The sequence below is a fragment of the Stegodyphus dumicola genome, chromosome 2 (genome assembly GCF_044657685.1).
Source record: "Stegodyphus dumicola isolate Sdum_Otavi_A_Nest chromosome 2, ASM4465768v1".
Classification (NCBI taxonomy): domain Eukaryota; kingdom Metazoa; phylum Arthropoda; class Arachnida; order Araneae; family Eresidae; genus Stegodyphus; species Stegodyphus dumicola.
Window position 1 is genome coordinate 250540623 of NC_140769.1, and position 24659 is coordinate 250565281.

General features: G+C 32.0%; 1 long non-coding RNA gene across 3 annotated transcripts in view; it reads left to right on the top strand.

Annotated features, from left to right (window-relative positions):
• Positions 1-1838: 1838 nt before the first annotated feature.
• The window catches only part of LOC118185532 (uncharacterized), a 49602-nt gene continuing 26781 nt past the window's right edge, over positions 1839-24659 (top strand). Inside the window, exons 1-2 of one of the 3 annotated variants that reach the window (XR_004757609.2) lie at positions 1839-2087; positions 22868-22980. This is a non-coding gene — a long non-coding RNA (uncharacterized LOC118185532). Of the gene's footprint in view, positions 2088-3179; positions 3459-22867; positions 22994-24659 lie in introns of those variants that run through there. The other 2 variants (XR_004757608.2, XR_015039834.1) reach the window with 2 other exon arrangements.

Sequence of the window (24659 nt, forward strand, 5' to 3'; positions counted from 1 at the left end):
ACAACGCCAACACAGTACTTAAGGAAAAAAAAAATTACGTGCAAAAGCGCAAAACTGTGTATCGCAAATTCTAAAGATATGCTCATTTTAAAATTATTTTGCGATATTGCTGTTGAACTGAATTTTATGGTTTAAGTGTAAAGAACATTATATTTGATAAAGAAAGGTACCACACAAAACGTTAAAAATAAAGCTTTAATTTAAAAAAAAAAAATTACTTGTTAATCTGAGCAGTTAATTCTGTTGCGGTTTGAATGTTCTTATGTGGTAGTTCTTTTTTTAATCGAGTATTTTCCCCCTGTGGGTTTTTGCCTTTTTTCTGCATATATTACGGAAACGGAGTATAGAACGTTAGTAAATTTATTTAAAGATGAGGGGGGAACCAAAAGTGTTTCCCCCTGATATAAATTCAATATGCATATATAAAACCCCTTAAAAAGATTTTACATTTTGCTTGAAGTGAAAAAAAATTTCTTGTATGATTCGTTTTAAAGTTGCTTACTTTTAATATTTTGTATTTCTTTTTGGCTCGATCCTAGAAGATTGGAAAAGCTGAGGTTGTGCAATTCTCTGATGTTTTGTTAAGTGAAAATAGATCGATGTGTACATGGGCAAAGCCAATGTAGTGCGCAATGCCGAGGTTGTGCACGATGCCGAGTTTGTTCAATTCTGGGATGTTTTTTGAAGTCAAAATAGATCGCTGTGCACATGGGCAAAGCCAATGTGGTGCGCAATGCCGAGTTTGTGCAATTCTGGGATGTTTTTTTGAAGTGAAAATAGATCGCTGTGCACATGGACAAGGTTGTGCGCGATGCCGAGTTTGTGCAATTCTGGGATTTTTTTTAAGTGAAAATAGATCGATGTGTACATGTACAAAGCCAATGTAGCACGCAATGCCAAGTTTGTGCGATTCTCCAATGTTTTCTAAGTAAAAATAGATCGACTTGCACATGGACAAAGCGAAGTCAATGCGCAATGCCAAGTTTGTGCAAATCTCTGATTTTTAGTGAAAATAGATGGATGTGTACATCGACACTAAGTTTTTGCAATTCTTTGAAGTTTTTTGAGCGAATACAGATCGTTGTGCACATGAACAAAGCGAGGCTGTATGTTATACCGAGCTGTAATGTAACGTATTTTATATGCAATGTTTAATGTGTCGTTTGTGTATTTTAAATTTGCATTGTTGTTTTAATTGCAGGTCATACTTTAGACATCTATTTTTAATTGTTTGGTTTTGATATGTTGATAATGCTTTCCGAAAAATGTCGATAATCCAACGATCTAGTCAATAGTAGCAAAATTTGACCCAATAAATAACTTTTTTCATTAATACGTAGTATTTCCTATCGCAATTGCACTTGATAATACGAGTTCATTGATAATATGTGTGTATGTGAAGCATTGCTTAGTGTTCCAAATTTGTAGTGTTTATTTTCTTTCATTGTGAGAAATTAGATTTTTTTATTTGTAGATTGTATAGAATTCTAATAAGACTATAGAATATGACGTGATTTAAGAATTTAAGAAACAGTGATATGAAAGCTGTGTATGATGTTGATCTGCAACAAAAATATTTATTATTTTTTATTAATGTAAAGTTTAAAATTTTTAGAAAATAATGAAGATCTACTTACTAGTACCTAAGGGATTGTGTCGTTACGTAGCAACAAGGTAATTTGTAAAAATGATAAATTAAAATGTTCGATAATATGAGTTTAAATTTGTTGGCAACTACTCCGGTAAAAGAAAGAAAGGAAAAAAAAAAAAAAAAGGAGGGAAATAGTTTTTGATTCGAGCGTATTGGCAACAGAGAGAAACCAAACGAAAACCGTAGAACTAGCACTTCTTTTTTAGAACTTGAACTCGATTTTTGGTAGTTTTTTAATCGGCTCTAATTGGATATTGTTCTTTAAATGATTATCCTTTTAAACTAAAAATGTAAATAATGTCAATATAAACCCCCTTCCAAAAAAATCAAAATCACGTGTATGATTTATTTTACGTTGAATCAGTCACAAAAGAAGTTAGTATTTTTTTAGTAGCTATCCGGAATATAATCCAGCATCAAAAAAACCATCAAAGGGGTAAGTCTTGAAATTTATTAAGCCCTTATATTAATAGATTTAACGTAAATTGGAGGATATATTATTTTATTTAAAAGACACACAATAATTTGCAACATTCTGATATAATTGCCGCAATAAATTTAATAATAAAAATCTTTTTTTATTTGATTAAATTCTAAATTCTTTGAAAATACTGAAGCTGTATGAAATACAAATATGAGAGACTGCGACGTTGTTTACCGTTTTAATAACTGGTACAATTCACTTACCGCATTATTATAACTTAAAATATAAAGAATTTATTATACTTATATCTATAGAGATTACATTGTGACGTCACACTTTTAGTCTCACCCATTTATAGACGTCACTTAGTTCCGTCTTAGCAACTTTGTTTACGTAACGTATTCTGAGATTTTACTGGCGATTTTCAAAAAATCGCGCCAAGCAGTGGGCTAAAGCACATTTTCACCAAACTATCTTTCCTAAATGATAAAAAAATAACAAAATTAAATTCTATAATAAATATGTGACATCAATCAATGCACATTGCTTGAAATTCAAATTATTTTCAATTTATTTACGTATAGCAAAGTCTTGTAACTTTAGGCTTAGGTTTCAGAATAATCTCACTTCTGATTTATATTAACTTCCTTTTGTAGTTAAATTAATCACTCATAAAACGGTTGTAAAAGACAAACAAACATTTATTTAAAGATATATCTTAATAACTTACACGTAACTTATTCGTAAACGTACATAACATAACAAACGTATTTACTGCATCGTACCGTTAAACATTTCAAGCGTACATCATCTGATTTTTAAAATTATATAGAACGACATCCAGCAATTAGCTGTTGCCATTTCTCAATAGATATTTTGTTTAATAACAATAAACAATTTACAATCGTGCTTACAGTACTTAAATTTTTTAATCTTTAAATCTTTTTAACCTGAAGCTATCGCCTCTTGATAGATGACTGAATGTTTTGAGAATCAATGACGGTGTGTCGCATTACTTTAAAAATGGGACAAACCTGTTTGGTCTTCATCGGTCTGCTTTTCTTCATTTTATATGTTTCCCGGTATGATAATAGATGGCGGCACTAGAGTATCTATTCGTTGAATCGTAATGACACATTGTATCGTATTATCATTGACACATTGTATCACGTTGTACTAAAATTTTGTGACTTATTAATTAGATTTCGAAATAGTATTATTCATGATATACTAAATACTGCATTCTGTTGTTATGGGATCAAGAAAATACATGAATCTTTTTCGCAGCAGAGAAGCATCAACACAACTCAATTTACAACAAATCATATCAGGCGTTTGTGTTTAATTTTGTTGGTGATGAAATGGAGTTCCAAATAAGAAGTGGTATGGTTAAATTTTATTTAACGAAAGTGTTTAAACGTTATGTATTAATCTGTGTGTATTATGTGCGAAATGACTCGGATGAATATGCGAACTGCATGTGTGAAATACAGCGATAATTTTGTCAGCTAATGTGGTTTGAAATACATTTGCAATAACTGATAGCTCCTCTAGATCAAAGATATATATTTTGTCTTTAGGATTAATTACTGTGAAGCTTAATAATGTAAACATAGTCATTTCATCAATAAAATTTCGTCCTTCAATTTTTAATTGTGAATATCGTCCACTGTAAAAATCTAAGCTATGTACTCCCCTCTAAAATAAGCTTAGAAATCCTAAACTTGCGTGTTTGATTTTTATTGTATTTTTCTTTTCTCCTTTTCTTTTTTTTTTAATGTTCCTAATTGACTATTGCTGTAATACTTCGAAGTCATGTTTTCTGTACTAACAACTAAAGTCGAGGGTAAAAGTTTCAATAGATTGTTAAAGTAGAATAGTTCTGGAAAATTAAATCTCGCACGCATGTTTCAAAGAAAGAAAAAATTGTGACGCATATTTATATATATTTAAGGAAGGTTTTAATGGGCAGAATACAAAATTTTGATAACCATGTGATGGAAAAGTTTTATTTTAGTGATGTGTGTAATTTACTTCAGTGATGTGTATAATTTACATCATAATTATAAGATTGGAAGCTTAAAAGAAAGATAAGCAGGTAAAGATAATTTAGTATTGTGATGAGAAATTCCGTACTGAATTGTGGACCAGTGGAATACTTCTTTTTTATATTTTAAGAGCTTATTTTGCAGGTGAGAATACTTTAAATACTTCCCCCCTCCCTGATTGTCACATTTGACCAAATCAGTGTCTGCAATGATCTCTGTCGCAACTTCAGTAAGATTTAAAAATTTGTTTCATTTTGAATCCATCATATCGTTTTTACACACTTAGAGTCTGATCCTTAGTTCCTTAAGTGCATTTGGAAATATAATGAAGCATGTGTGTGTGTTCTTGGTTGTAGGAATTCACAAGATGTACTACAGGCTCAGTATTTCCTTGTAATATGGTAACAGGTAGTTTGGTGACATTTTGGCAGTGTACATGTATAAAGTCAAGAGTGTGCGCAGTGCCATTTTCATGCAAATCTGGGATTTTTTTTAAGTGAAAATAGGTTGACGTGTACATGGATACCGTGTATGTGCAATTCTTAAAAACGTGGTTTGCGATTATGCACTTTCTCCCAATTTCGCACCTAATCTTCGTCATGATTAAGCACTTTTGTTTCATAAAAGTTCTGCATAAGCGTAATTCGACTAGCAAATTATTGGAAAAAAAATGTTGAGTAAAAAAAAAAAAACCATGCCTTTACTTCGTGAAAACGAAATGGCGTCCAAACAAAAACTAGCAGTTTGCTGTAGCAGGGTTGGTCGCCAAAAAATCTCCAAATTACCATAATCCAAAGATTAACCAAAAAAAGAATTAGACTGCCTTCTATATTAAATGCCGAATTTGATATTTCTGGAAGAAAAAGGTATATATATTCTTTCACATGCAGTTAATTAGTTTTTGCTTATCTTCAACCCATGATTCACCTATATTTTTTATAATTACACACAAGATACTGAAGCACTTAGCTGCCAATTTCATATTCTTTGTTCCGGTAACATGCCAATAATAGCAGGTTAAGATGCAAATGTATGTTGATCTATCTTTTTGATAATGATGTGCTATGGCTCATATGTAGACAAATAGTGCTTGTAGTCAAAACAATAAATTTTTAGTTTTCTATTGAAAATCTGGATACTTTCTGAATTATCTGTCCAACCTTGAAAAGTATCGCCAACCATTGGCAACTACTTTTCTGCCAAGATGTGAAAGACAACACCAGATTTAAAAAGTGGCAGCACACTAATAATTACATAAAACAACAACCAATTAATGAAATTAATAATGCTAAAAACATCCATGATAAAGTAGGATTATTTTTTTTTTTTTTTTTTTTGGCACTGTTCATCCCATGTATAGAGTGATCTTGTTCTTGCGTAATTAAACATTGAAGAAATGCAGACAACTTAGCACTGGATATGCTACTGTTTTCCCTATGTACACAGCAATCTTTTTGCTTAAAAAAGAAAATCGGAAAATTGCACAAATTTGTCAGTGTTTACACTATTCTTCTTCCTGCATTCACAATGATCTGTTTTCATTTCAAAAAATATTAGAGAATTGCATATATTTTAATCCATAAAATTTGATTATTTATGTTTCTACTTCACAAATGTGAATTCTTGCATTCTGTGTTCAGCAAAATGCCATGTTTTTGAAAAATGTGATGCTTCCTTTTTTTTTTTTTTTTTTTTTTTTTTTTTTTATCAGCTAGCAAACTTCACATATAATTCTTTATATATATATATATAATAATTTATTTCCTAAACAGTATTGATTATATTATATAACTTGTATTCGCACTAAATGGGTTTAAGATCATACAACATTATATATATATATATAAATTGCAACTAAAACAAACAGTAATGGCAGTTAAACTTGAAAATCAAAAATGGCATTCGTCTGTTGCTCATGCAAATATACTTGGGTTGCAAATAAATATATATTTTGCTGACATTATGGGTTCCTGTTTTGGTGGCATAGTAGACTGCAGGAGTTAATTCCTTTCAGAGTTGGGCGTATAAGCAGAAGCACCAAAAACTTACATTTCTGGAGCAATTTTGAAATTGATAATAATGCCATTAATGTGCAATAAAATGGTATCTAAGCAAATATTCATGCGAACAAACAGTTATCTAAAGAAAACAAAAGTAAATGATTTTCGGCTAATCTTTGGAATATGGTAACAGGTAGTTTGGCGACATTTTGGTAAGGCGATAAAGGTTACTAGCTAAAACTTTAACAGTGTACATGGATAAAATCAAGATTGTGTGCCATGCCATTTTTGTGCATTTCTGGGATGTTTTTTTAAGTGAAAATAGGTCGACGTGGACGTGGATACCGTGTATGTGCAATTCTTAAAAACATGGCAAGCAGTTTGCGATTCTGCACTTTCTCCCAATTTCACACCTAATCTTCGTCATGATTAAGCTATTTTGTTCCATAAAAGTTCTAGCATAAGCGTAATTCGGCTAGCAGATTGTTGGGAAAAAAAATGTTGAGTTAAAAAAAAAAAAATGCCTTTACTTCTTAAAAACAAAATGGCGTCCAAACAAAAACTGGTAGGTTGCTGTAGCAGGGTTGGTCGCCAAAAAATCGCCAAGTTACCATAATCCAAAGATTAACCTGACTTTCTTGTATGCCTAAATTATGTAAAGAACATGGTCCTTCAATGGAAGCTGAAGTAGTACTATGAGTAATTATATTTTTTTCATTTAAGAATCCTTTGAGTAACATAACCATTATCTTTTGGTCGTTCGATTTGTCACTTGCTATATACGCTGCTCGACATTGAAAATGCAACACCAAGAAGGAGTGCCCAGAAAATGATGAAATTTGGAAAAAAGACAGAGATGGTAAGCAGCAATGAATTGGAAGTTGATCTGTCAGCACTATCCTTATCTCCAGGGCAGATGTTTTTATTTGGCTTATAATTGCTTACTGAATGTAGTATTTCATCTCGATGTACTCCGTCTTTGATATGATTTAAATCAAATTCCTCATCATTCTAATTCGCTTCCGATAGTGAAGAAAGTGACACAGAGGTTATTGAAAATGAAAAAATTTCGATTGGCAAATTAGTCGGTATTCTCAGCACAGCAATTATAGGACTTGAACAGCGGAACTTTGTAACTGAACAAGAAATTCTGTCTTTTTATAGAATTAAAGAGAAAGTATTATCACATAAAACGAAGCAACTTAAACAACTTATTGAAATAAATCTTTAAAAAAAAAACTTAATATTTATTTGTTTAAGAAAGTAAACAAATAAATATTAAGCTTTTTTTTTTGGTAAATTTTGATACCCCTTAGATCATAATTGTCCTTTATTTCATAAATTACGGTTTCATATTTTTAATTTTAAAATTTCTGCATGCCATCTTACCAGATTTAAACTGATGATCTATAATCCGGAATCGCCGAAGTCCCGACGAGTCCTGATTAACGACTTTTGACTGTAATTCTTTAGCTAGATGTACTAGTTACAGATATAGCATATAATAAACTTAAATCACTTCTTGTTATTTTTTATATTGCATCTTTATTTTTTATCCATTTTCAAATAAAGTTGCATATTGTACCTATTAACAGATGCTTTTCTTGATCCTGTAATTTTATTAATACATCACTGCGTATTGCAATGTCACATTTATCCATTATTAGTCTGAATCATTATTTGGTAAGAGATTTTATTTGTTTCAAGTTGTCCGATACATGCCTTAGGATTGCTTCACAAATCTCTCATTAGCTTAAATATTTTTAAACAAAAGTTTTTAAAAATTTAAAATATGCCAATTAGTTGAATTCTTGATAGTTGGACTTTTACTGTAATTAATAATAATTCTATGCATCAGTGTGTAAAATATTTTATTTTGGCAATCTTTAGTTATTTTGAGTAATTTTTGCAGTTTCTTAGTGTTATACAACATTTTGTTGCTAAACTGCATATGCAAATAAATAAATAGTATCTATATTTTGTGCATTGCCTCATAGGTATCCACTGAATTATAGTAATGTCTCCAAAGTTATGTAGTAATTCCTAAGCCATATTGTAAGTCGGGGGAAAATGTTTCCATTGTTTAAAATAGAGCTGGCATTACTTCACCAGATTTTTGGCAAAACAAGGAGGATCATATTTGCTTGATTAAAAATTTTAATGTGAATGAAATAAAAAGGAGTAAAAATATATTTCAGTGTGCCTCTTGCCAAAAATTGGCAATTTTATGGCACCAATCTTGTAGACTTCCAATGCCCACCCCAGTAAAATAACATCCAAAACATAATTAAAACAAAAGATAAAAATTTACAATTGGGTGCGCCTTGTTTTTTTGGCAACTCTTTTTTGACACCAAGATCGGCACCAGCAAGGCACAATTTCAAGATGCCTGCTACAAAAAACCAAAATAATAAGTCAAAGAATTGTACAAACTCGGTGTCCATGTACACATCGATCTATTTTCACTTAAAAATCAAAGGGGCACCCAATTCTACGCTAGAGCCAAACAAAAAATGTATTATCTCAATAAACTGCATTTTAAATCAAACACTGAAATAACATAAAAAGGAAATATATGTTATCTGATAGTGCACTAGAAAGATGAAGTATCACCTTACCTTATTTAGAAATTGCTGTGTCGTCAGTCTGTGGCACACAAAATTCCTTAACAGCATCCAAAATCTTTCTAAAATTATGTGAACTAGAATATGCATACTGCTGTCACCACATAAATTCATGAAAATGTCCTCTGTAGTGCTGGCCTATCGGTGGCATTTCTTCCGAAAATCCCTTTTTATTACACTCCACTTACCTTCGAAAGTGTTAATATAAGCTCCAGTTTTCAGATACTTAAATGTCACTGCATGATTTACTGAGAAGTGAACGAAGCCATTATCAAAAAGACAAATCATACGACTTCCAGCAGTTGGATATGATCGTTGTTCCGGGTAAAATATTCCGTTAAATTACATTCTACAAAGTTTCTTTTCTTCTGTCCTCAACCACTTCAAAAGCAAAACACCTTCTGCTCTCTCGTTCTATACCACCAAACACCCAGTTTACTGCCGGCAGCCATTTTACAATGTAAAGCACAAAATGCACAATGTACTTCCTCATCCAGATCCAGTGCAGAAATAAGCCCTTACAAATATTTTACCCATCAGTCAAATTCACCGTAATCGTGCAACCAATCACATCATAATAGGGCTTCCATAACATTTAGCTTCGCAGGTTATCTCAGGAAATGAAACAACTTCACGATAATCCAAGGTGTGCCCTAAAACATAAACTAACCTTAAGTTTGATAGTTGTATGTGATACACAGAATATTAATGCATGCAAATATATTTATATCATGATAATAAAATTAAGTATTCTAATTATGATGAGAATCTATGAATTCTGGTCCAACACATCGTTTCTCCTTAGAAACTCTTCACAGAGGTTTGCATGCTTTATATTCTTTTCATGTTGCTACACATTATGCGGTTATCACATCTAATGACTCATGACCCTAGAAGAAATTTTCTGGGAAATTTCCTACATGACCCTAGAAGCTTGTCCTCCTACCACTGGAAGGTTCCCAGCCAAAACATGTTTCATTGGAACTTGTATTCCCGGCCAGCTGTGTAGGATTTCTTGAAACTAAATTGAAAATGTTTCACTTGAAGCTTTATTTCTCATATGATTTTTACAAAGAACTGGTTATCACATAAGTTAACCAATCAGATATTCTGAAAAAAAAAAAAAAAAAAAAAAATTCTGTGAAATGTTTTTCTTGACACACTGTCGAGGATACCTTGTAGATGTGTTCCAGTTTTACTGTCTGAATCAGTCTCTTGAAGAGTCATCATCTGATCTTTGATGAGATTCAATGCAAAACTTAAGGAACCCTCTTTTTTTAAAACTTCAGAAGGTTCTTGTAGCAGGTTTGAATATCTTTTCCTTCTGATTGTTACTACTACTTATTCACCTGAATCAGTGTCTTTAAAGATTACAACTTTAAATTTAATCCTTCATCTAATTGTAGTATTTTTTGTCTCTTTGCATTATGTGTATGTGATTGTGTGTGTTTGTGTATATAAGGTTTATGGTCAGACTCCTGTGCTTTTTTAACAATGTTTTTGGTTTCAGAATTGCAGAAAGTCATTGACTCTAAGTTACTTTCTTCGTGTGTTATAAAATCCTTTCTGAGCTATCTGAACTGCTTAAAACACTTGTTTTTAATAAAGTGGGGCAAATGACATAAGTTATGATATTATATAAATTTTGAATATAATAAGGTAATTTCTGGTAAATGAACTAAAATTAAACTATTTTCTTCAAGCAGGAAAATATATGTGCTCTTCCCCTTCTTTTTTAAAATGGAGGGGAAACTTATCTACATGACATGGCATTGCAGTCTATGTGAAATATGTTACATTGTCTGATGGAAAATTTTTATAAAGTTTTGTTTCCTAAAACTGATTTTATTTTAAACTTTTTTTATAGAAGTAATAACTTTTTGTCATTTTTTTAAAAATCATTTTCTTTTTCTTTTCATATTTTAATTAACATGAGTAGAGGAAAGTTTCCTTAATTTGAATTAGTCACATTAATATGACGACCTATAAGCCAGAATAACCACCTTTTAATTAAGATACAATAACATGCCGAACAAATATTAATTTAGAAGTCAAACAACAAAAATCGGCGTTATATATTTTCAAATTTTCACAGGACTAGTTTCGATAGTTTTATCGAACCATCATCCTCAGCTGCAAAAGTGCAAGATCATTTGCGCTTATCTCGTTCATTTGCGCTTTTGCAGCTGAGGATGATGGTTTGGTAAAACCATTGAAACTAGTCCTGTGAAAATTTAAAAATATAATGCTGATTTTTGTTGTTTGACTTCTAAATTAATCACCTTTTGCATAGCAGACTGCTACGAGACGCGCAGGAAGGCAGTCAGTCAGGTTCTTAAAGGTGTTCATTGTGATGTTAAGCCATGCTGACTCCAGTACATTGCCAGCGCTAGGTTACGTGGTTGAGAATCCATGGTGCAAAAATCCTGATTGAAATGGTCCTACAGATTTTTGATTGGGTTGAAGTCTGGGGAGTTTGCTGGGCACGGGAGTACTGTAAACTCATCCTGCAGCTCTTCGAACCGCACACGTACACTAGGAGCTGTATGACACCTTGCATTGTCCTGCTGGTAGATGCTATCATTCCGAGGAAAAACAATTCACATGTAGGGTTGTACATTGTATGCAAGGACAGATGCGTACTTCTGTTGCTCCATTGTTCCTTCCACAATGATGAAGGCACCTAGGTAATACCACCAAAACATTCCCTAGACCAAAGTGCTCTCTCCTGCAGCTTGGACCCTTCCAGCAATGTTACAGGGTGTTTGCTTTCCTACACTTTACAGTGTATATGCCAACATCCATCTGTCTGATGGAGCATAAAACTTGATTCATTGAAAAAAAACCACCTTTTGCCACGCAGTGGATATCCATTTGTGGTAGTGCATGCAAATTCCAGCCTTCGTTACCAATGAACTGCAGACAGCATAGGTGCTTTAACCAGGCATCTGCTGCGGAGGTCCAGACGCAGCAACATTTACTGAACCATCGTTGAGGAGACACTTTTGGTAGTCACTTGGTTCATCTGGACGGTCTGCTCAACGGTTTTATGCTCATACTTTCTCTTCAATTCTGCAGACACACAATTTCATGTTCAGTAACAAAGTTTCACTGTTCAAGTCCTGTAGTTACTGTGTCGAGAATTCCGACTAATTTGTGAATCAAAATTTTTTTCACTTACAATAACCTCTCTGTCACTTTCTTCACTATCGGCAACAATATTTTTTAATCTAGAACCACACTACACATTTCAACATCCGTTAATTGATTGATGATTGGAGCAGTGTCATCGCAATGAGAAACTTCTGTTATAGCATCTTCATTTATTACAGCTTCTCCACATTTCTTTATAAAATTCATTGGAAAATTGCACCTGTAGTTTGCGATATCTGAAAGTCTTCAAATTTGTGGCTATCATCTTCATCATCCTCACCATAAAATACACCAGCTGGCCATAAATTATACCAAGCATTTATTAAAGTATCTGGAGGCACATCCTCCCACAATATTGTGATCCACATAACATATTTTATGGTATGTGGTAAAGTATTTCAAAAATTCTTGAACAGTCTTGCAATTATTCAAGAAATTTAACATGGATTTTAAAAATGCTATTTTATATTTGCGTTTCAGCATGCACGCTATTCTATTATCCATAGGCTGAATGATGGAAGTGCAATTTGGAGGAAAGAATAACACGGATATGTTATCTTTCATTAAACTTGACACAAAAAAATGAAATATATACAGAGCAGTTATCTACAATCAGGACAATTTTTGCATCATCAGGTAAATCAACTGAATTCATATTATGCCGAGCCTCGGGTATGAAATGATTTTCAAACCAAACATACATTATAATACTTGTGTCATCCGTGCTCTTTTGTTTGCATGCTGTATAACAGGAAAATCTTTACTCCTTTAAATGCTCGAGGTTGTGCATATTTTCAGTTTACAAAAAGTTTACACTTGTGTGTTCCTGCAGCATTTGTGCATGCTAAAATTGTTAGTCTAGCATAGAAAACTTTAACACCAGATGGAGCCTTTTTTGTAGAGGTTGCTAAGATATTTTGTGGCTCATATTGCCAGAAAAGACCAGTTTCATCAGCATTGTAACGTTTCACTATTAATGAGTTCAATGAATTCATCTGCAAATAGTTCAGCACCTTCAGTATCAGCCGAAGCTTTTTCACCTGAAATTTTTAATTGCATTTTACCACAGCAGTTTTAAAATTTGGTTAACCAATCTGTCGAACATCTGCACTAAATTTTTATGTCATGATCGTCACTTTTAGCATAGCCAATAATTTTCCTCTTATTCATTGTGAGTGGGGTTTCGGAATTCACAAAAAATTCATAAAGTACCTTTTTCTGTTATGCCATATTCAGCTGACTTTCAAATACCTTAACTAACTACTTGCATAATTTTGAGAAGGATATACAGTAGAAGTCCAGAAATGAACAATGCTTGGGACCCGAGGTTATGCGAATTTCAAGACAGAAAAGGTAATATTCCGACTAAAAGTGCAAAATAAATAAGGTGTATTAGATACATTTAATTAAATTATTATATACATTAATACAATAATTAATTATATGCATTAAATTATTATTACATATATAAACTGATTATATTATATTGTTCATTTACATTAGGCTCCTCTATTTTAAAATCAGTATGAATCTGCCTCCCCTTTTCTCTCAGGAGTAGTCCTGAAATAGGTACTCATCACTCCGCGGTTGCTGGAACCACTCGTACAAGACAGCATCAAGGTTTGCCGATTTCTCCTCATGTAAAGATTTTTGGTTTCGGATTCCGGTGTTAGAATCACCGTTGCTGTAAAATTTCAACAGCTTTTCTTTATTGTTCCGTATATCATACACAGTCCATGTGGCAATTCCATACAATTCTGCTATAAACCGAACATTTGCACCTACCTCCATCTTTAGCAGAATTTCCACTTTTTCATTACCGTCAATGATTTCATTACTATTCGTGTTTACATTTTTTCAACGTTGCAAGCAGTAAAATCATGAGCGCGTTTCTTATCTGTCATTGTATTAAAAAGCACTGAAATTTAAAATATTCTTAATTTATTCACAAAATATCTGTATAAAAAAAAAACAACATCACTAAAAAATCTCATGAAATAACAAAGCTCAGAAAGTACAACAACGTGAAGCGTGAACTTGAAAGAAGAGTTGAGTTAATCGTCTGCTTTTTTACCTCGATGCAGATTGGGGGGGGGGAGAACTCTTATGATGTCAATAATTTGGTAGTTCCGTTATGGCTCATTCGGTAATTATGACGTCATTATCCAGTAAGTATTTTTTCTTCGATATTTCGTACTCCATGTTGCGGTTTCCGGAACCTATAAACTAAATGTTTATACTTTTGAAAGGCAACGTGGATTTCAGGAGTTGGCGGATTTCAGGTCAGCGGATTTTCGGTATTTGACTGTAGCAATATATTCAATTTTTGCAGCAATTCCACTTTTTTTTAATGGATATCGAAACATGCTTTGTAGATCCTGTTACAGCTCCAGGATTAGAAATTCTTTTTGACATAATCGAAAGTTCAAAGTTTAGTTTTCATAAAAGTACTGTAATCATAACATTCTGCAAAAAATAATAAGCTGGATCAAATCAGAAAGTTAAGAAACAGTGCAATCTGCTATATTAACTGAAATTCTGTGGAATCAGTAAAGTATAATTTTAACATAGCGTAAGAGTGTCCGCTATACATTATTAGGTATGTAGCAATGGCGTAGCTAGCATTCCAGCGTCCAGAGACACCTGAAGAATTTGTGCCCCTTTCTGTGTGCCAAGAATGGAAATCATTTCATTAAAAATTTTGTAGCATCAATTTGGTGCCGCCTGAATGCTGCGCCCGGGGACAGATATCCCTCCTTGCCCCACCGTAACTACGCCACTGGTATATAGCTTGGCGACAAAAGACAAAATGTTCCATTAAATTTTGCCTTGCTTCTATTGTGCACTGAGGCAATTAAGCCTGAATTGTATTAATTTAGTGTTTTATTATACTTGCGTCTAATTCTTGCATGTGCTTAAGGCTTACTTGAGTCCTGAATAAATAAATTTCCACATATACTTAAGCTTACTGAATGCCGGCGCTAGATTTGCCACCTGATGCTGTCTCTGTGGGTCCTAAATTCTGCTACCAAGTGGCTCCCTAAGTTCTAAATTTTTGCCACCCTTTAATTTTGGGTCCCAGTGCTTTTCCGAAATTCTAAAAAAATTATCTCTTAATTTTGATACTCGGTGCTTGTCTAAATTCCAAAAATTTTGTCTTCTCTAAATTCTGCCACCCGGTGCAGCCATACGAGCTCTGACGCCGGTTCTCGGTTTATGTAAATAAAAAATCAGTTATTCCTAATTCAAATAACACCAAATGTAATCTTTTGGCCTATGAGTATTATTAACAAAATCTATTTTTAGCATATGGAAAGAAATTTTTTTTACCTTTTTCTTCATCTATATTCGTGCATTTAACTTTCATTTGTAATTATCGTTAAGTGTAATGTCAACATAAAAGGTTTTCATACTCTTTGTTATTCAATTACTGATATGCAAAAATTGTTTAGGTATCGCTGTATGAGTAATTACTCAAGTTGTCATGTGTTGATAAACATATGGTGATGAAAGCAAAATATAATAAATAATGATTCGCCAGGTTGGCGTTGGGAATATAAAATAGATATAAAATTTTTGTAATTGTAAAATTAATGATGTTTCTGTGTAGAATGTTTTGGTTTGAGATGTACACCAAGCTTCTAATACGCAGCTACGGAGCCAAATTACTGATCACACAAATTTATGCTAAAATGATGCTTTCTAACGAGGTATTTTATTTGGTGCCAAAGTGAAATTAATAATCGGGATTCTCCACATGTTTTCTTACGGGGGGGGAAATCAAATGCGCATGCGTAAAGCATAAAAAGAATTCCTAAAAAAACTTCCGTTGGTGGCTTTAAGGTCTGTTAGATCATTCCTGATATTGGATATCAGGATCTCGGACTTTGTACTTACTATAAGTAAATCTAAAGTATAGAATATTCTAAAAAATGAGGTTTAGAGAAATTTAAAAATATTAATTATGAATAATTACATATAAATTGATTCAAAAAATCCCATGAGTTTCAATCACATAAAAAATTTGGATCCAGTGGAATTAATTAAAAGTGTCTTGATCTCGATAACTTGTTATATGTAATATAAATTAGTTATCCAAATGAATTTTATACGTTTGCATTCTAATAGCAAAAAATAACTGAAGTTTACATTTCATGTATGTCTTTATGTGCTGCTGAATGTATAAAAGTTCTGAGCTTATCGGTAGTTACAAATGGTAAAATTTTCCCATGCTCTTTCAAAAAATTTGCTAAAGGAATATAATAATCAAAACTGGTAATTTTAGAAGACATTTACATAGATAGGAAACCTGAATCAGCAATCAAAATCGATTGTATAACTGTTGTGAATTATTCCGTAGTTAGAAATGGTAAAATTTTCCCATGCTCTTTCGAAAAAAATCGCTGAAGGAATATAATAATTAAAACTGGTAATTTTAGAAGACATTTAAATTGATAGTAAAACTGAATCAGCAATGTAAATTGGTTGTATAACTGTTCTGAATTATTCAGTGTCATGAAACATATGTTGAAAGAAAACATAAACACATTTCTCAGGGATTGAACTGAATGAATACTTTTTAGTAGTAACTACTCTTAACATTCTCATGGCAACCACCTTTGAGTGTGACCACTGCTTCCATTAACATAAACAAAGATCAGCACTGAAAAATGTCTCTTAAGGAAATCATGTTTGCATAAAACTGAAAAGTCTGTTTTCAGTAAGGATTAGATTACAATGAAGTGGCTAAAATTATGTGGTTTACTTTCTGATTGTATCTACAAGCAACTGAAGTCAGCAGCATAAATGAACATGTGTTGTTTACAGTGTATCTATGCATGACTATATAGCAGTTATTCTAAGCTGAGAACTCTAGATATGCTAGAAAGCATGTGCATCCATTGAAGAATATAGTTTTATTTCTAGCAGCTTTAATTTAGAAATTAAACACTGAAGTATGAACATTGTTTTGATTGAATGATTTGTGGGAAAAGGAGGTAAGAGAAAGAACATTCACCCTCAAAAATTTTTATTTAGCCAAGCAAACGCTAAAGTCACTGAACACTGATAGTTCATCCATGTTTTGAATCCTGGTAAATGGGCTGGCTGCATGGGCATTTTCATGGTTTTCTCTATGAGTAACTTGTAAACAAGCCAGTTTCGCTTAGAAAGACCTTCACAATCCCTCCTCTTAGGCAGATAGCCCTCAAGTGTTTTGCCATAATCGAATAAATCAAACCAAATTTGTATTTAAAAATAAAACAGTATATGTTCAATTATTTGATGACCAATAAAAACAGACCCATTTTTGGAAATTTTACTTTCAGTTTTAAGGATAGGGGAGCCTAAATTGGAAAAACATTATTGCATACCAACTGAGATTTTCATCTTGCATTAAGTGTAGAGCAATTAATAATTATTTTTGAAATGCAGTATTTTAAAAAAATTACAAATATATGCAAAGCTATAAATTTATAAAAATGTTTAATTAATCATCAGTGCTTTTTTACGCTTTATATTCCTTGAAATATGTGCACATTTTATATTTCATTGCTTGAACCTCGTGGAGGGCTGTCATGACTTCATTATTATAGACTGTGGCTTATTTAGAGTAAAAAATATGAAACTAAGTACATAAAATGCTATTTTAAGTTCCCCAATTGCGTCCTGGCAACATAAGGGACTCAGCCAAACATCATCACACAAGCATTATCACAATTTGTGATAACCCTGTTATTCTAGAAAAGATCTGTTTGGCTGATGATGGAAAGTATTTGCTTACTCTTGATGTAACATATAAAGTCAGTGAAGTGTAATTGATAAATATGGCACAGTAAACCATTATCAGTATTTAAATAATAGTAAAATATACTAATCAGTTTATCTTTTCATATACTCTATTATTAATACAATAATGCAAAAATTTTCCTCATTAATGGGTAAGTGAATAATTTAGCTTCTTGTAAGTTTTGAAGCACTGGTAGCATCACTACTCTTATGCCATGAAGTCATTGTAAGTTTCTGATTATGAAAGCACCGATAAAATGTCACAAAAAAGAAAGAGGAGATTGCTAAAAGCAGAAGTGACAGGAATTTAATAGAAGAATGTGTATATGTGTGGTTAAATATTTTGACCACTGACAGCCATGACATTTATGTAGCTGTTGTAGAGGGAAAGCTTTGCTAATAAAAGTGCATTTCTGAGGAGTAAGCTTCTGAGAAAGTACAAGAGGTTCTGAAAAGTAACATTTTCATTCTTGTTCCTTCCATTTAACTACATCATCCATTAGGAAAGTGATTGCACATGTATATCATGTCAGGATTACTGTAGCAACATTATACTTAGTTTGTTTAGTGGCAGTGTTTCACATCTGGCCAAATATTGTTTGAAAAGTTTAAAGACTTTTACCCTGAGTTGTTTACTGTAAATAAGGATAAGACTGTTCTGTCTTCTCATACATTTGCTGATGTCATTAAATATGGGAAAAATATGTGCTCTGTGAAGTGTATATTCCTAGGTTACAGGGAATTCCTCAAATTCTGAACTCAGATCCTAAATTGATGTTCATAACTAATCGTATGGTAGGGAATCTCAGCTATCAGTTTTTTTTTCTCAGAGAATTTTTATTAGTTATTTATTTATTCTTTTTCCTCTTTCCTGACGGTCTTCCATAGGTCTCCAGCACTTCAAATTTTAGAAATTAAGCCCTGATTTTAAAATAACCATGAATTGCAAATAATTTAGTTAAAAAAGTAAAGGAAAATTTATCGTTAATCAGCTGAAATTTCGTTATTGGATATTTCTCCGACTGAAAAAGAGACCAACTACGTAAGATTGAATGTAAAGAATGTGCTAGGATTACCACCGAAATGTCAAATCTCGCAGTGAAAGAGTATTTTATATTCTAAGCAAAACAAAGATTTGGCATTTCCAGTTTTTTTACTATGCATTTCTAAGGTAAACAAATGTTAACCATGAATTCAGTGTGATGCAATTTTATCACGAATTCGTAACGCATTTATTCCATGTTTTTCATTTCCTGTCTGAAGCGTGAAATTTACCTTTCTATTTGAGAGTATGTATGAATTCCAAGTTGAGAGAAAGCTGTTTCTTACATTATAGTAGTTGTTTGTTTCTAACAGCGCACTGTTGAAGTAGAAAAGCTATTCCTAGGGTTTAAAGAAAGGTAACTTTCTTTGTTCTTGATTTTTTTTTGATATTATCAATATTCAGATAACACGATCTTTAACTATCAGAGCAGATCAGATATGAAATTGGAGAACGCTTTCTCAATGACTGGCTTATTTTGAAAAAAAAAAAAAAAAAAAAAAAAAAAAAAACGTAGATCGCGGTTCAGAAGCCAGAGTTTGAACACTATAATTTTCGCTTCCTTGTACGAAGTAAAAAGTATTATTTTTACTAGTAGTATAATTATTATACTATACTACAGTATTATTTTTACTAGTAGAAGTATTATTTTTACTTCCTTGTACGAAGTAAAAAGTAAGTATTGTGATCGCGAGAATTTTCGGGTATCGTATTTCAACGAAACTACCTATTTTGACCGCTATCGAATGCAATTTAACGATGTTTTGGCTTAACATCTCTACGTAAGGACAGAATAAAGGACTCTTTTCCCCAAAAAACAATTATAAAACTGATTTAAAATGAATTCTGAAGAGATTTTTTCGTGGCATCTGTACGTACGTACGTATCTCGCATAACTTAAAAATGAGTAGCCTCAGAGCATTGAAATTTTGTACATAGGACTGCTATAACATGTAGATGTGCACCTCCCATTTTGGTTGCAATCGGCCGCACCACCAAATGTGTATATATATATATATATATATATATATATATATCCACTTTGTTATTCGGCACAGTGAGCTGTTTCTTTATTCTTATATGTTTGTAAATTGTGCATTTTTTGCTTAAAAAATCATTTAATTATGCTGTTATGGTTAAGATTTTTATGCCTTTCGTTAACCTGCATGTTATAATTGTGAAAATATCAACAGTAGAAGTTTTTTAAGTGCGGCTAAGCCTAATTTCTGATTACCATGGGATTGTTTACATTTGATGAAACTTAGCAGAATAGTGGATTTGTTGCCGATGTAAAGAAACTAAGCTTCGCAGCAACAAAGCAACGTCTTCTTTTATTATTGCGAATTAAATTATGCTTAATTCATTCTGGGATTAACATTTAAGGTATTAGCTTGTTTTGGCGTAGAAACAGTAATTTTAATTGTAAAAGTTTTTTAAATTTGTTTTAACTGTATTTAGTGTTTTATGTTTTTCTATAGCTTTCAAATTTTAATGAAAATATTTTGAATTTTTATATATTTTTATCTTGCTGCGAAGTGAGAACTGCGAAGTGAGAGAAAGAGAAGAATTAATTCGTTGCGCATGCGCATTACGTAAGCTACGCTGAACCGTCTGCGAAAAAATGTTTCTTTTTTATTTGCTTAATTCCTTTTATACATCGTTTTAAATTAATTATAGTATTTAAATAGAACTTGTAGTAATTCTTCAGATGATATAATTTTTGTGCACTCTGAGCCATAAAATGAATGTTAATGCTGTTAAGTGAACGTACCGCCGAAGTGTCGCTTTGGTAAATAAATACAGTGAACTTTAAAGAGTGCATTTATTCGATTGTGGTTTATGCGCTATCGACGAAGTAGATTTAATTGAAATTCGTTAACTGTTAATTTAATATGTTTAAATGAAAAGCAGGAAAGTTACTTTTAATTTAATATTCCGTACAAGAAGTCATGTGGTGTACACATCAGATTTTTTAAAAAGAATTAATAAATAAAAAGCGGTTACAAGTATAAGAAAAAATATTTCTCAGTATTTCCATGAGAGATACATTCTATATAATAATTTATCAATAGATTATTATTATTTTTTTATGTTTTTGTTACACCACTTGAAATTTTGTTTTTGAAATGCGAATTATTTTAATACTTTTTTTTATAATGCCTGAAAAGTTTTGAAAACATATTTTTTGTGTTATTTCTCGTTTATTTTAAATATATTTTTTGGAGAGAGAAAAAAAATACTGAACTGGTTTTAGTAGGCAGTTTTACCGAATTACCGGTAAGTAAAAAAATTGGTTAAATTTACAATCATTTGTTATTTGTGACTACTTCACGTTTTCACCGCACAAACAAAATATATGCTTTGCTTGTGAAATACGTTGTTTCCATCTTCTACATTTTAATAAACCTAAAAATTACCGCATTTGCTCTCATACTTCTTCTCCACGCGTACTTTTTTCCCTACTTTTTTTTAGCATATGATGTAGAAACTTCTAATCTATGGTAACAATATCAATTTTATGCGCGAATGCGAAAGTATTTTGCATAAGTAAAAAGGATATTACTGGAATTGCTAAGTTCTTAGAAATGCATAATATAATAGTATTAATGTGTTTCTATGTGCGTTTTTTAATATGCTATGTTTATCATTTAAGCTGTCTTTTCAGAAACAGTATACGCAGATATTTTTCCTCTCCCGGTTTTCAAGCGATAAAATTAGTATGAAATGGACGTAAGTACGGTATTTCGGTAGCTATCCGTATGGCTTGCTTTAACCGACAAAATTAGCATTTTGGTACTTGTTTCTGATTGGTTTATTTGATTATGGCTAAGCAATCGAAAGTTATCTGCCTAAGGGGAGGGATGCCTTCGGGGAGGACTTTCTAAGGGAAATCGGCTCGTATACACGTTACACATGGGGGAACCACTAAAACCCCCATTTATCCAGCCCAGTCGAGGGATTCGAACCTCAGATTGAACTATCAGTGTTCAGCGACTTTATTGCTCGGCTACTGGTGAGCCTGCTTCTAATTGCCTAATTTAATATATGCTTATCGTTAAAAATTTGAAGAAATTATGGGATACATGATTGTTAATGGCAAATTATGCGAGTATATTTTTAGCTTTGTAATTTTCTGTGACAGATTTCTTTATTATATTATTGTAAATAAATATTAGATGTTTTTTACTGTCATCATCATGCTTCTCCGATCAAGAATCAGTCTGTATTTCTCATTTTTATGAAATAATTTGTGTTCTCTTCCGAATTTTAATATTATAATCAATTTTCGATATTAAAAGAGAATTATCAGTATAAATACAGACGTGGTTACTGCTCTATGTTACGTGTAACTGAATAAAAAATCTATCATCTGTCCCACCAGAAGGTATACAGATTAAAAATTCAGTATGACATCTATATGTAAGGTATTAATATTGTACTGATTTCGTTATATCTCTATGAACGCAAAGGAGGAGATTTTAGCTGCATTTTTTTCTTTTTCGCACTTTAACGTCAACAGAAGGTTTCTCTAGTGGAATGTGACTTCAGGCGTATCTGTACGAAACTAGGAAGTGTAAGCAGAATTTGTTAGGTCAGCAATGGCTAGAGTTTTGAAGGTCATCGAATAAAACTTGTTCCTAATGTTTTTATAGCTTACCAGTTTTGAAGAGCTGAGGCGGTTTCTTTTTTATTATCGTTTTTAATACTTTTAATTCTGCTAAACTCACTATATGTGTGGCGTTGAATACGTTTATACCGAATTTAATTACGTTTGATTTTTGCTTAAAAAACAACTATTTTTATTTCATATACAAAAACTACAAGTTATTTCATGCGATATTTCATGTTATAACAGCTACAAGTTATTTCATGTGACGAACTGTTCTATCAATCATTGGCTGATATAAAAAGAAATTAATTGTTCTCTATTCCTCTAAATTCAACTGCTAAGAAACATCCATTATAAGCTTTCTTGTACAGCCTAAATAAAAGTTTACCGCCTTCCAATTTTCACATGTTTTCTTACAAAGAGAAATTAACGTTGCTTTTCACACAAATAAAATTAAATACTTTATGTATTGGTTAAGAAAATAAGATTTTTTTCGCTTCTAATTTATGCCTATCTTTTCATAAACAGGCTCATTTTGAAAGCTTGTTTGCATGGCTTTCTCTTCTAACAAGGCTTTTCGAACGCTTTAAGAAATGAAGACAGTCTTGGAACTCCTCCCATCTCCGGAAGGAAAAAAAGAAGTAATATTTAAAAGTTTGTATTCTAAAAATTTAAGTTACGAAAATTATGACCGTTAAGAACATGCAATTTTAGCTTGTAATCAAATTAAAAATTAAGGTTCATATTACAGTTAGATAATTAAAAAAGTAAGGAATTTAAAGCAAAAAAAGTATTTTTTAATTTTTAAAACTATTTTTAGATATACAAGTAATATATTGTTACATCGAATTTCTGCCGCCTTCGTGATTTTATTATAAACGGGCATGACTAATAAAAATATGACTGACAGACTATTAGATATCTTAGAGGGAAAAAATCTCTTCAACTAAAGAACCTAAAGAACACAGACGTGTCTGGCCCCGTTGAAATAGGAGTTTTCTTCAAAATCCATGCTAAAATGAAGTTGCTTTTTTGCCTCATTTTACATTGGCATATTTTTCATCCGTAATTTTATTTCATTATTCTTTCATCCAGCCGTAAAATTAAGGAATTTTGTTATGAATGTTAATATTTATTACAAAATCTCACTTTCGAATTCTAGTAATAAGGAGTTCGATTGCATCTGGAATAGTTTGATGCAAAATAAAAAAAATCAAAAGCCAAAATAAAAATTCTTCGTGAAATATCAGTGTAATTTATATATTGACGAAAAATAATTCTGCACTGTGTTTAACATGAAAAAATATTTTTAATTTTCTTTGCTAAATATTACTAATTAATCAAAACGTATATAAATAGTAGTAATAATAATGCAAAGGAAAAAAATCAATTTATATTTCAACTGCGGAAAAATATTGTTCGCATCTAAATGTATTTTTGTATATAAATGTACATTAGGAGTTTTGGAAGCAGGAGACGTGAAAAATGAGCAATGCCTTCGCCGGGAATCGAACCGCGGACCTCTGGAAATACCGGCCAGAACCACTACACCACGAAGGTTCGCTAAGAAGGCGGGAGTAATACCTTATAAACAGCAAAGGCTAATCAAAACTGCATTTTAGGATCTTTGACTAAGATTTTTATCGCAAAGTAAATTAAGTAGCTCTTTGTAGATTTTCTGGGGCGTTACTCACTTTCGTTTTTAATGATAATGAAAATAATGTAAAATTCGAGTTCAGATCATTGAACTCTTTTTCTTTAAATTCTTATTATAATAATACTAATTGATTTCTGGGAAATATATTCACAGATCTTGTAAAATTATTTTGGAGGTTGCAGGTTTGAGTCCACTAGCCTAGACGACACCGGCCTTCCTAGGCGGCTACCTGTGTCGCCTGTTTTTAAAGATAGTCCTGTCTACACATTGCTTCCAACTGCCTGGATTTCTTAAGTTAACTGTTAAGTCTACTTTTTTTATCACATAACTATGGGCTTGAATAATCGCAGATCCAAAACGTTTTTCATACGAATTAAGCAAATTTCCATTCGTTTTGTGGTAAGGTATTAAGGAATCTATGTAAATTTTTTGTATGTTTTACGAAGCGTGTCTAGGGTAGCCTTTGATGGTCCTAGCTCTTCTACGAGTATATGAGTTCTCTGTACTTGGCGCTTTAACGCAGTTGTTTCAAACTCAAATTGCATGCGAGTACGATCTGAAACCAGCTGACAGGCCGCACGTCATTTTTTAAATTTTATTTTTTCATTTTATGAAAATATTGATTTTATTTATTATTAAAAATTGTTTTAATACATTTTCTCG